Genomic DNA, 14,749 nt, shown 5'->3' with positions numbered 1-14,749 from the left:
TTTCTTTTTCTTGATTCTGAAATGTTCTGGAACTGATATGTTGCAGACATTTCCACATGAAGTTATTTACAGCATCTTGGGGGGAGATATTTAGGCTGGTACAGTGTGGCACAATTTTCCTGTCTTCTCTTCATTTTAGTTCTGGTTGCAGTCCATATGTTCATAATGATTGACAGCTGGGGATGTGAATTACAGATTTGTAGCGTAATGATGACCGAAGACAACATGCTGTGTGCGACTAGTTTGTTTGTTTTGGGGGGTTTTTTTTCAAGCAAGGATGCATCTAATGTTTGCTTGTGGCATTGTCTGCATGTCGTACACAGCTGCGTTGCGTTATTGTGTTTTGTCTTATTGCTATTTGAAATGTTGAAATATGGTTTGTGAACGGAATGAGTGTTGATCTTTTCACTTGAGTTTTCAACAGAAGGCCTGCACACGCTTTACGCAGCGGTCAAACCCTGTAGCGTTTCTCCATGGAGAGCAGCGGGGGATCTCTAATAAAAAATTTAATAAAGATGCTGTCACTTTGGCATGTGCTGGCACACCTATTTGTTATTGTCATCATTCTTGGGGCAGTAGCACTTTTAGCTTAGCTTAGCATAGATCATTGGATCTGATTAGACCGATAGAATCTCGCTCAAAAATGACCAAAGAGTTTCCTATATTTTTCCTATTTAAGCAGCAAAGTTCCTTGATTATTAAAATCGCAACTTTTCATTTACGGTTGTCTTAGTACATGATGTAACTACAGAAGAGTCAACTTTTAAAATAGGTCGAACGAATAGATCGAAACTCTATGGTCATTTTTGAGTGAGATGATATAATAAATAATATATGTATATGTGTGTGTGTGTATTTCATGTGTGACTGCATTTTGACAAACTTTAGAGATCCTTAAAAAGAGAAGTTATATATATAATTATATATATATATATATATATATATATATATATATATATATATATATATATATATATATATATATATATATATATATATATATATATATATATATATATATATATATATATATATAATTTTTATTTCATAGATATATATATTTGTATTTTATTTATGAAACTTCTCTTTTTAAGGATGTCAGGTTTGTAGGTTGTATGTTTGAATAATTTTGACTAACGAGACATTTATCTCTAAAGTTGGTCAAAATGCAGTCGCACATGAAATACAGACCAAGATGGAAGTCCTTTACATATAAAATATGTATAATCAATCTCTTAAAATACTCATCATTTCCAGTGCTGAAATTGGAAGATATCCTTCCTAAGGTTTGGAGAGCTTAATGAGAGCCTTCAAATGAATGAACAAATTCATGAATGAACGATTCAACGACACTGTGTGTAGCTGATCATGATCTATGTGTGCACTTAAAAATGCATCAAATAATTTTGTTCAGAGAACCCATTTTACCCTTGATTGAGTTTTTTTTTTTTTCTTCTTACCTTCATTATGTCTGAATTTATTCCCATGTTGGGAATAATGCCCATATTATAAAGCCAGATTACCAGAGTTAATTTGAAGCAGAAATGATTGACCTATTTGTTTGTGCCTAAATTGAGTTGCTTGCATATTTTCTGTCATTACCAGGCGCACAAGTGCATTGAGCTAATCACCTCAAATGAGCATGGGCAGCCGTAACTTATCTATCTGCTTCTCAGAAACCCATTTCAGTGTAAACAACAGCTGGGTTATACAGCCATTGTCGCATCAATAAGAACTTTGTCAGATAGAATATGAAATTAATTTCCTGTACACCCTGAGAGCATCCAGGCTTGAGACGATGAGTTCATTTTGACAGTGTTTGTCAGGTAATAGAGCAACATTTAACTCTCCGTTCCTGCCCGATTGGTTAATAATACAACTAATGCGAAGCAAACAAATGTTTTCTGAATAGAAAGCTTGTTAAACAAGTGCAATAATATATATATATATATATATATATATATATATATATATATATATATATATATATATATATATATATATATATATATATATATACAGTATTGTTCAAAATAATAGCAGTACAATGTGACTAACCAGAATAATCAAGGTTTTTAGTATATTTTTTATTGCTACGTGGCACCAAGTTACCAGTAGGTTCAGTAGATTGTCAGAAAACAAACAAGACCCAGCATTCATGATATGCACGCTCTTAAGGCTGTGCAATTGGGCAATTAGTTGAAAGGGGTGTGTTCAAAAAAATAGCAGTGTCTACCTTTGACTGTACAAACTCAAAACTATTTTGTACAAACATTTTTTTTTTCTGGGATTTAGCAATCCTGTGAATCACTAAACTAATATTTAGTTGTATGACCACAGTTTTTTTAAAACTGCTTGACATCTGTGTGGCATGGAGTCAACCAACTTGTGGCACCTCTCAGCTGTTATTCCACTCCATGATTCTTTAACAACATTCCACAATTCATTCACATTTCTTGGTTTTGCTTCAGAAACAGCATTTTTGATATCACCCCACAAGTTCTCAATTGGATTAAGGTCTGGAGATTGGGCTGGCCACTCCATAACATTAATTTTGTTGGTTTGGAACCAAGACTTTGCCCGTTTACTAGTGTGTTTTGGGTCATTGTCTTGTTGAAACAACCATTTCAAGGGCATGTCCTCTTCAGCATAGGGCAACATGACCTCTTCAAGTATTTTAACATATGCAAACTGATCCATGATCCCTGGTATGCGATAAATAGGCCCAACACCATAGTAGGAGAAACATGCCCATATCATGATGCTTGCACCTCCATGCTTCACTGTCTTCACTGTGTACTGTGGCTTGAATTCAGAGTTTGGGGGTCGTCTCACAAACTGCCTGTGGCCCTTGGACCCAAAAATAACAATTTTACTCTCATCAATCCACAAAATGTTCCTCCATTTCTCTTTAGGCCAGTTGATGTGTTCTTTGGCAAATTGTAACCTCTTCTGCACATGCCTTTTTTTTTAACAGAGGGACTTTGCGGGGGATTCTTGAAAATAGATTAGCTTCACACAGACGTCTTCTAACTGTCACAGTACTTACAGGTAACTCCAGACTGTCTTTGATCATCCTGGAGGTGATCATTGGCTGAGCCTTTGCCATTCTGGTTATTCTTCTATCCATTTTGATGGTTGTCTTCCGTTTTCTTCCACGTCTCTCTGGTTTTGCTCTCCATTTTAAGGCATTGGAGATCATTTTAGCTGAACAGCCTATCATTTTTTGCACCTCTTTATAGGTTTTCCCCTCTCTAATCAACTTTTTAATCAAAGTACGCTGTTCTTCTGAACAATGTCTTGAACGACCCATTTTCCTCAGCTTTCAAATGCATGTTCAACAAGTGTTGGCTTCATCCTTAAATAGGGGCCACCTGATTCACACCTGTTTCTTCACAAAATTGATGACCTCAGTGATTGAATGCCACACTGCTATTTTTTTGAACACACCCCTTTCAACTAATTCAACTAATTGCCCAATTGCACAGCCTATTTTGCAGAGCGTGCATATCATGAATGCTGGGTCTTGTTTGTTTTCTGACAATCTACTGAACCTACTGGTAACTTGTTTGCCACGTAGCAATAAAAAAATATACGAAAAACCTTGATTATTCTGGTTAGTCACATTGTACTGCTATTATTTTGAACAATACTGTATATATATATATATATATATATATATATATATATATATATATATATATATATATATATATATAAAAGGAAAAAATATGAATGGAGGAGAACGGCAAATTCTAACTGGCCAGCATGGATGAAGATTTTTTTGACAGAAAAGGAATGAAATAACTGAATGGAAAAAGAGAGTAGGTGGAAGGATGGATAGATAGATGAAAAGAAGGGAAGGCTGATGTGATCAGCCCTGTGGATGACATTGCTCGCGCTCTGTGTAATAACAGTGAACAGCAATAAAGTTGGAATTGAAGTCACTTCTATTGCTGGCAGGGGAATAGAATGCTGCAATACTGAGAGAGAGAGAGAGACGAGAGCAGCATGCAACCAGAGAAAATTGTGTGTGTGTTTGTCTGCGTTTCTGTCGGGTAAAGAGACAGCGGAGCATTGGAGGGCATAAAGGGTTTTTTGTTTGTTTTTCTGGGAACAGGTTTTAGAAATGTGCTTTTCAGACTGAATCATTTTGGCATGTGTATGAATCAGAGAAGCGTTCACTGTGGCAGTTTTGTTGGAGATGAAATGAATGAGGAAATTAAAAGATAGAAAAGTTGCAAATGGGCTCCCAACGCCCCCCCGGAGCCTTTCTTTCTTTCTCGCTCGCTTTTACTTTTATTCTCTCTCCGTGTGTCAGCTTTTCAAATTTGGTGTTTTATGGTCAAGACAAAAGCTGTGCATTTGTAATGCTAAAACATTTGTTGTCTTAAAATGAGAAATTGTACGATGTAAATTAAAATAGCAGTGTGGATAAAATAAAAGAACAGTAGTTCAAAGTAAAATGTAAATGAACCTTATTAAATAGAAAGTAAAATTAATATCAAAATATGTGTAACTATATATGTGTGTGTGTGTGCTGTTCTGTTCTTATAATTATATATTTTTTAAATGATATATTAAAATGTGACATTAAGATGAATAAAAGAAAATAAGACTGAAAGGGTTTATTCTCTCTCTCTCTCTCTCTCTCTCTCTCTCTCTCTGTATGTGTGTTTCGCTCTCTTTCTCCGTATTAGTTAGTAGCATCACGTTTTGTCTCCTGGCTGATAGGTCACATGATTACTGGCAGCCTCACTGGTGTGTGTATATCTAGATTTATAGGTACCCATAATGCCTGTGGGACGTGATATGCCACTGAAGGCGGGTGAGGAGGTGGGGGGAGGTTTGTCATAGGACCGAAAGGTGAAGGAGAAATTGACCAGGAATTGAGCATTTCTTGCCGCTGAACCACTTTCAGCTATGTGTCTTTGACGTCTTGCTGATTTTCGAGGTCGAGGGTGATGTTGGTTCAGTGTGTATATTCCCTTAACAAATACAGCCGTTTTATACATCAGCATCATAAACTTCAGTAGATGATCTCCAGTGGGGGTAGAAGCACATCTCAGTGTGTTTATTAACAGAAATACATGGACTTACAGTGGACACAGCCTACGACTCTTCATCATTTTTGGCACTTCATCTGTCTGTTCTTAAATGATCTGTGAATGACAGAAAGAGTTGAAAGAGTGTAAACACACGTTTAACCAGTAGCATTTATCAGAGACAGACGACGGTCATTAGCACAGATGTATATATAGCTCTGCCTGTGAAGCATGACATTGTGGAGATGGATGGCTGTCCGCGGAATGTATCCTTTCAGAAAAGGGTTTAGAGGGAGAGACCTAGAAAATGAGAGGGGGGAGTGGGGAGGCAGCGTATATTCTTGGTAAGGTGTATAGAACTGTAGGTAACTTCTAGAAGGATCTTTTATTTTGGTTATTTGTTTTTTATTATTAAAATAAAAAAATTCAATCCATTTTATTTTTCAATGTTTATTTTAAATATTGTCCTATTATATCTTTTTTTTTTTTATGAAAATTATCATGTAACCACCCTTAATGACACTCCAAACATGTCACTTTTTTTCTTTGAAACAAAATGTCAAAACAAAAACAAATTGCTATAAATTTGTAAAAAAAAAAAAAAAAAGATAAAATGGTAATAATGAATAATACTAATAATCAAAATAATAAATAACGTAATGGTAATATGTCAAAAAATTCCTAGTGCTTTCAGGAAGGGCTAACTGCTTCTGTTGTGCCCTCAAATAAAATGGCTTTATGACGGCCCTGCAGACAACTGTAAAGTACAATAAACCAAAATAAACTGAACGCAATCTGTTTATTTTTTATATTTTTGGCTCTGTACACATTCTAAATATATAGTTTTGAGTGCCTCCCACATGCTGTGTGTATTTAGAAGCAGGTTAACTGATCTTGGCACGCTGTGTGTGTGTTTAGGGGCAGTTGGCGAGTGTGTTGACTGATTTGGGCCTGACAAGTTCTGCGCTGCTGATCTACGAACAACTGGAACTCTGGGAGGATGCGGTTGTCTGCCTGGAGAGGATATGACCGCATCGCAAGGTACACTGCGCACATATTTTGTTAAAGAAAACGTCAAACTAGTTAATTATCAGTTTATATGAATAGTACTTCCCCAAATTCATGGCACATCATGTTTTACCTCTTGATCCTGTCCCTTTGTCCTCTGTCTTGTCTTCTATCCTTTCTATATGAGCTCCTGTCAGCATGCTCTAACAACACATCTCTCTCGCTGTGTGTTTTAGAGCAGATTTCTGGGAGCCCTTTCACAACTTTATTAAGTTACCATCCTCTTTGTGTGCCAATCAGATTATAGGGTACATCTGAGGTCAATAAAAGCAGCCAATCACCCCCAATCTGAGCTGTAATATACTGACTCTCTCCGTTTCCCTTTATCTACTTCTCCCTGCACTCTTATTAAAGCTTAAAGCCATAAACTGCAGGTATGTGTGGAAAAGAAAGTAAAAAACAGAATACAGACACAGGCGAAAGGGAGTGATGCTTCATATGAAAAAAATGAGAAAATCAGTAAAATATGTGAAGAAGAGAGAAATTGAGGTGAGAAAATGGTGCATACACATCATAAAGACTGGAGCTGGAAATGTTTTGCTGATGGATTAATTCATGAGACTCTGTTCATTTAATGAGTGGTCATCTTCAGGGCATGTGGGACGTTTACTGATGTTTATTTGATTTGAGTTAAATGTGTTGTCCCATGTCCCACTGTTGGAATTTACCATGTGAAAGCTCTTTCCAAGAATACTTTGGTGTACCACTACTTTTATTTTAAATTACACTATTATTTTCTTTTTATTAACTTTTTTTAAGACCTACGGTAAATCCTGTTATTTTGCAGCGATTTCATCTAATGTGAAATTTATTTATAAAAAAAAAGGTTTGAACTAATTTCCAGTTTTCATTATTTTATAAATTGTCTATTTAATTGATAATGGGACTGCAAAAAAATCCAGGTCTCAAATAAACCGAAGATAAAGCAGCTATATATATTATATCATATTTATATTATTTTCTTGAGGTGAAGAGTTTTCATGACCTTTTGTTGATAAAGTTTTCCCCAAGTCTTATGTTTTCCCTGTTTGTAGAAAGTGCATAAGTTTTTTCCATTCTAAGTTAAGAAAACAGTTGCACTTTACATTAGAACTGAAGGTTTGTTGCTTAAACTAAAGCTTTATGGGTTTTATGCTGTTAAGTCCGGAGAATTGACCATAGTAAACATACTTTCTGGTAGTTTCCTTTCTAAAATTTCCAACCGGTTATTAGCAGTGAAACTGATAACCTGGCCCCCCATTAGCATCCATTTGTGTTGCTGGCAGTCATGAGATCCATCAGAGGAAACGGCAGCTTGACTGTGTCTGAATGGGCTACACAAACATTTGTCGGCTCCAATGACACCTTGTCGTTTGTAGGCAATGTGAAATGTGCAGTTTCTAACAGCCACGAGGAACAAAGGAGCATTCAGGTGCTGTCAAACCATGGGGTTCTCTTTCTCTCTTATATTACTTCTCTTATCGGTGGTTTTCTTATAGAACAGAAAAATGACCTTTGTTTTTTTTTGTTTTTTACATAAGTAAATAGCTTATGCATCCTCTGTCTGGGCCTTCAGGTTTTGAGCTTTCTTTTTTTAACTAATGTGTTGAGTGTGAAGATATATTGTTCCCACTTCTCTAATTATGTGTACCCACAAAAATAAATAGGCACCCAAATAGAAGTGCTGGGCAAGCACTGTGAATTTTATTGCCGCCCACCCCTTCTCCCACTACGGCTTCAGTTCTGAGTGTTTGCAAAAAGCCCTTTATCCATCCATCCCCATGAGTAGCAGCAGGGCCGGAAGAGCAGGAGGCAATGAGAGCTGCACCGTAATATAGCCCAGCGTCCCGTGTATTTCAGATTGAAGCCACTTTAACGGTGATCTTAAGGGTATGTGTTGATGGCAATAGAATTTCGCCAGCTTGAGTTAGACAAAGTGGCTGTAGTGTTGTACTGGTGTGTCCTACCATCTTAAGTTCTCTTGTCCCTAAGGGTTTGTGTCCACACATACTGAAGATGTGTTGGTCCTTGTTTCTCATGTTGGAGATGCAGGTTTTAGTCTGATTTGGTCCTGTTTTCAACCCCTCTCCTTTCTTTCTGTACCAACAATTTTATTTGGGATCTTTGTGTCCTTTGTCTACTTTAATTTTGATGTCACTACACTCTCTCTCTCTCTCTCTCTCTCTCTCTCTCTCTCTCTCTCTATATATATATATATATATATATATATATATATGAGAGAGAGAGAGATAATATATATATATATATATATATATATAATATATATATATATATATATATATATATATATATATATATATATATATATATATATATATATATATATATATAGATATATAATATAGATATATATATAGAGAGAGAGAGATATAGAGATTGATAGATAAAATTTAAATATTGCAGAATTAAAAAAAAAAAAAAAAAAAAAACTAACCTAGTAGAAAATCTACTCGTGCATGTATGTATGTATTTATTTAATTTGGTTATTATTATTCATCTTTTTTTGTTTTTAATTTTGGACCCTTGCTATTTCTACAAGTAATTGTTTTAGTAGTGTGGTTTTTGATAATATTAAAATAGTGTAACAGCATACTTGTGTCATTAGTTTAATCCCTACTACGCACTATATGGCCAAAAATATGTGGACATCCACACACCACACCCCATTTCAAAACCATTGGCATTAATCAAGAGTTTGTACTCTGTAACCGCTTTCATTATTCAGTAAAGATTTGACAGTAGATTTTAGGAAAATTACTCCTATTTGGACACAAAATTATCTGAATGATCCAATTCATCCAAAAGGTGTTCAGTAGGGTTAGGTCCAGTTTTGTGCAGGACAGTCCAGTTCTTTCAAACAAGGATTGAGTACATTTCTTTTAAATGTCATTCTGGATTTTAAAAAGACCCTCCCAAAAAAGGTTTCAGCACATAATTGCCTAGAATGTATTTATATAAACTGGAATTAAGGGGCCTAGACAAACCCAATATTTAAAAAGAGGTCTCCGCATACTTAAGGCAATGTGCATATTCTCCAGTATGAGGATTAAAACTGTCCAAGCTGGTTTAAATCTGGTGGCACTTTTTTTTTTTCTTTCTCTCAGGCGGAGGAGATTTTGAGACGCCATCGCTTTACTGTCTGTTAGGTGATGTGCTGAAGGATCCAAAGTATTATGACCGAGCGTGGGAGCTTTCCAAACACCGCAGTGCACGCTCCCAAAGGTCCAAAGCTCCATCATCTGTGCCATAAAGAATTCCAGCAGTGCGTGGAATGTTTCGAACGCTCGCTGCCAATCAATTCCATGCAGGTATGACATGCACTTGTGCTGATAGTCCTTACCCAAGCATCCTGTAAATGTTGATAGACATTAACCACCCATACCAATTTTTTACTGAAATAATTCAGGTGTGTGCAGGGTATTCTACAAACTATTTTCTGTACTGGCCAGTGTTTCCTTTGACTTAAGAGCCAAATGATGGCATTACTGTTACAACATGAATAATAATTTTTAAAAATCTCAAATTTTAAAAGCATCATACATCCAGTTTACATCTAGTGTGAATTAAATGCCTAATTACAGTCATAGCCTGCTTTTGATGCAACGATCCGTTCACGTGGTATTTGTAAATAATTGGCTAGCATTTTATTTCAAATAGACGGGTAGTAAAATGGCTGTAGTTTGAGTTTTAACAAATGTATCAACAAAAATTCATGTTTTAACTTTCATAGTCATTATTTCATTATTTTGCTTTTGGAATAGGGACAGATATTATAAGATTTGATCTTCTTTCTGCTCCCTTTTGCACATGGAAATTATCTAAAAATTAAAATGAAATGTTTTGTGTTTTACCATGGAGCAATAAAATAAAATGAAATGAAAATTAAATGAAAATAGTAATTTGATTGTTTTTTTTTTTATTATTGAACTTCTACACTAATGGTCAACCATTATTTAATACATTAAATGGCTATGAAATCCACATGTAAATGTAATTGTATTTTATATGAACATGGGCAATAAAGTTGCTGGAGCTGCTGTGCAGCGCAGCATACTTTTAAATAGAAACTAGATAGTAGTTGTAAACAGTGTAATGGGAGCGGGACATGCAAAACAGTCTAAAATATCAATCATTTTTATGTAGAAAATAATAGAGAAGCAATACAGTGGTATGCAAAAATGTGTTCAGTGTGAACGAAGCCTTAGTCTCTACAAACACAAGTGTTTGTTTGTTACGTTTTCATGTTTACCACACATACACAAGCTCTAGAATATCAAAAGGATGGACGCACTTTATAGAGAAGATTGGCAGAGTGCTGACAGAGAACATAAGAAACACTGAAGTACTGTAGAAAACAGTGAGACAGCAGTATGTGGATGAGTGGCATCAGGTTCATTCACCACAGAACCAAAAAAAGTGCAGAGCTCCCCCCAGCCCCAATCATTTTTCATTCCTCCCTTCATCTATAATGGAGAAGCACAGGCAGCAAGAAGACAAGGGTAATTTTCCTGAGGGACTCATTGATGACCCTAGCGTGATCTTTAACACCGCCTCGCAGTGCTGCCGCAGGGCCTGGCCGAGCTAATACTGCCTTTAGGCCTAGAACAGGAAGTAAGGAAGAACGAGGGCTAGAGAGATGCAAAGATGAGCACCCGTGAAGAGATACTGATTTAAAACACATGAAAGAGACACATTCCTTGAGGTTCATGGGTTCAAAAGACATCATTAATTTTTAGGGCCGTATAACACCTTTAAAAGACGAGTAAAGCACTTGAAGTCTCATCAGTTTTTTTTTTTTTTTTTTTTTGCCCTCATCAGTAATACTCAATCATTCTCAGGTTCTCTTCTTTGTCTTTTATCTCCACAGTTGGGTGTGTGGTTCTCTCTGGGCTGTGCGTATTTTGCACTGGAAAGCTACGAAGGGGCTGCCAAAGCTCTTCAGAGATGCTTTGGACTGGAACCAGATGCAAGTCACACGGTCCTTGTAAGGAGATCAGTGTCATATGAGCATAAAGAAAGGTCTTGTGCTTAGTTGTTCAGTACTCGTGCTGTCATGATTTATGGCTTATCGTAATCAAATGATTGTGTCTGCGAATGCCTCCCTGTTTTTGTTCTTACAGGCTTCTATTCGCTTTTATAAAACTGCACAGACCAAGAACCCCATTATGTTGTACAGGAGCCTCTTATACTCTTAATGTTGTACTTAAAATTCAAATGTAGTCAGGCGGCAGGCTTAATACTCCATTTATTTATAATGATTTATTTTGACAAATGACTTTCACCCGTGGACCTGACTCTGATCGTTACTCTTCTCCATTCAGAATTCAGAAGCATGGAACAACCTCTCCACGGCCTACATCAAACTGAGAATGAAGTGAGTATGAGTGTACGAGCTAAGAATAAAGGCTACATCAGCGAAGCTTTGTTTTGCTGGTGTTTTAATCCCAAAAATTATTTTTTGTTCAACAGTGGTATTTGGAGTAGAGATAGTAATAAGCAGTCAGTTAAGCGTTCCTTCAGTATTTTAAATGAGCTATGGTTGCAAAGGCAGCAGACGAGGAGAAATGTCCATTTTATAATTTTAAGAGCCTGCCAAAAATCCAAGCACTAGTAAAACTATTTTTCAATTTTGTCTGTTGAAGTTTGACTCAGCATATTGTCTTTTGCTGGCCATATACAATAAAGAAATCATGATTTATATATATATATATTAGGGGTGTAACGATACGCGTATTCGTATTGAACCGTTCGGTACGACGCTTTCGGTTCGGTACGCGGTACGCATTATGTATACCGAACGGTTCGTTGGAGTAATTAATTATATTTGAAAAAAAAAAAAAAAGAGAGAGAGAAAGAAATATAATGATATGCGTTCAACAAGGTAGCCCAATAACCCAAACAACGTAACAGGCAACGCCCCTGACACTCCCGAAGAAGAAAAAAACACCATCTTATATGTTTATGTTAGGCTACTCAGCAGGCGCTCGCTCACTCAGTACGCGCTGAAGGCTCGTTGCAAAATAGCCAATGCGTTTAACAGACTAGAAATGAGAAGATCCTCCAATAACCAACAGGTCTGGTGTTTGGGTGCACTTTGGATTCCCTTTAAGCTATAATGGTGATGGCAAGAGAGTGGTGGATAAAAAAACAACGGTATGTCGCATCTGCAACATGACAGGGTACACCAGCGGGATTACAAAAAAAAAAAAAAAAAAAAAAACACCAGCGGGAATATCTGGGATATATGCGTCAGTACTATCTGGGAAAAGACGAAAAAAAGGAGAAACATGCACGCAGCAAACTATCCCTGCAGCATTTAGACACTATAGCTTACAGGGAATCCAACCCAAACACCAGACCTGTTGGTTATTTTAGGATCTTATATTTCTGGTCTGTTAAATGCATTAGACATTTTGCAACGAGCCTTCAGCGCGTGCTGAGTGAGCGAGCGCCTTAGGGGCCGTTCACATATCGTGCCTAAAAACGCATGGAAAACGCTAAGCGCGTCTTTCTCCTCCTTTCCAAAGCGCTCGGGCAGAAGCGCTCATGAGGCGTCTGTCTTTGCTAAGCAACAATGACGTGCTCTCTCCATGAGACGCGGAAATTTCAGCGAAGGATAAATGGATTTGCAGCTCTAAAATTCGCTTGCAGTAGCTCTGCTACTGAATTTATTTCAAAATTGCAATCCATATACAACTATGATCAGCTGTTCCTTCATCTTGGCTGAGCTCTCAACGTTGTTACGGGAAAGGATGAAGCTGATTGGTTGGTTCTTGTCACATGACCCGCGGTGCGCTTGCGGCATTCTGAAAAGTTGAGATGTTTTTACATTTTGCTGTATCTAAAACGTATCGAACCGAACCGAACCGTGACATCAGTGTATCGTATCGAACCGAACCGTGAATTTTGTGAACCGTTACACCCCTAATATATATATATATATATATATATATATATATATATATAGAGATAGATAGATAGATAGATATATAGATATATATATATAGATAGATAGATAGATAGATATATATATATATAGATAGATAGATAGATAGATAGATATATATATAGATAGATAGATAGATAGATATATATATATATATATATATATATATATATATATATATATATATATATATAGATAGATAGATATATAGATATATATAGATAGATAGATATATAGATATATATAGATAGATAGATATATAGATAAATCAAATCACAATATTACAGTTGTAATATTTCACAGTTTTACTGCTTTTACTTCAATTTTGACCAAATAAATAGTGAGCTTAAAGAAGCTTCTTTCAAAAACACTGCACTTATCTTTCACGCAAGTAAAAACAGTAGATAAGCCCCTATTCAGGTTCCAGTTGACCTGATTTATGCTGCTTTTCTGTTTCCTTCATCCTGCATCCACAGGGGATGCTCAGAGGCCTCCTTGCTTTTCAATTACTGTAGGAATGACTTTGGCAGCTGCAATTGCAAAGATAAATCTCCTCGGGGTTCTTGCAGTGTCTACCCCAGGAGCCAGCACTTCACCACCACCACCAACCGGCCAATATTAACCAGATTTGGAAGCTAAATGCCAGTTAGGACACTTGTTGCTTGACATGATTGGAGGTTTTTGCTGATTTCCTGCGAGGAACGGAGATGTTTTGTGGAACACCACTGTAACGGCATGTACCTGAGGATTCTGGGAATGATTTCTCTCCTCTCCTTTGCCCCTCGTCCAGTTAGCCCTGTGCACTCATCCCTGAGATGAGTCTTTGCAATCTTCTATTAAAACCTGATTAACGCTCCCAGGGACCATCCAGAACAGAGGAAGTGTCTGTATGTGTGTGTGTGTGTGTGTATGTGAGAGATTGTGCACACACCTGCATGTGTTCAAAGGAAACTAGGCTTTAGATGTTACAATGAAACCCATGTTGAGCCCTGTGGCATAGGCTTTTGTTGATGGCGCTTACAGAAATATCAGCTCTGTTCCATAACCTTGTGATCTGTGTGCTAACTGAAGGCTCCTACTGTAAGTGATTGATTTGGAATGCTCTTAGCGATCTGTGTGCCACACACAGCGTTTCTCACGAGGTGCACTGGAGACTCAACTCGGAGCATCTTACTAAGCTAATGATCCAGTACTCTTAAAAACGATTGCTGTAGAAACTATTTTCTTTGAGAAGTTGCATGTAAATTTCACAATTACAATGAAGTAACATCAAATTAAACATGAAATTTTGAAGTAGAAGGACTGAAATGTTATTTTTTATTTTTTTAAACGTATTCCAATTCCAATTCAAAACGTATTCTTTCTTTCATGCTTTATTTCTTTGACTCTACTTTTAATCTTTACACTTGCTTTCATCCTTTTTTATCTTTCTTTGAGTAGTTCTTTATTGCTGTTTCACTTTCTTTCGCCAGTTTCTCTCTCTTTCGTTTTTCTTTGACATTCGATATTTCGCTTCATCACCATTTTCGCTGCATTTTTTCACTGTTTTTCTTTCCTTCTTTCTTTCATTTCTTTTGTCTTTCATTCCCGTTAGCGCCTTTTCAGTCATTCTCTCACTTTTGCTCTGATTCTTTTGCAAGTTGTTTCTTTTAATCTCTCCAGTTCTTTTGCTCTCTCTTTTGACTCTTTT

General features: G+C 36.5%; 1 pseudogene; it reads left to right on the top strand.

Moving 5' to 3' along the window:
- The window catches only part of LOC113113301 (tetratricopeptide repeat protein 27-like), a 72,472-nt pseudogene that overhangs the window by 47,327 nt on the left and 10,396 nt on the right, over nt 1-14,749 (top strand).

This window comes from Carassius auratus, chromosome 14 (genome assembly GCF_003368295.1).
Source record: "Carassius auratus strain Wakin chromosome 14, ASM336829v1, whole genome shotgun sequence".
Lineage (NCBI taxonomy): Eukaryota > Metazoa > Chordata > Actinopteri > Cypriniformes > Cyprinidae > Carassius > Carassius auratus.
This window is presented reverse-complemented; position numbering and strand designations above follow the sequence as displayed.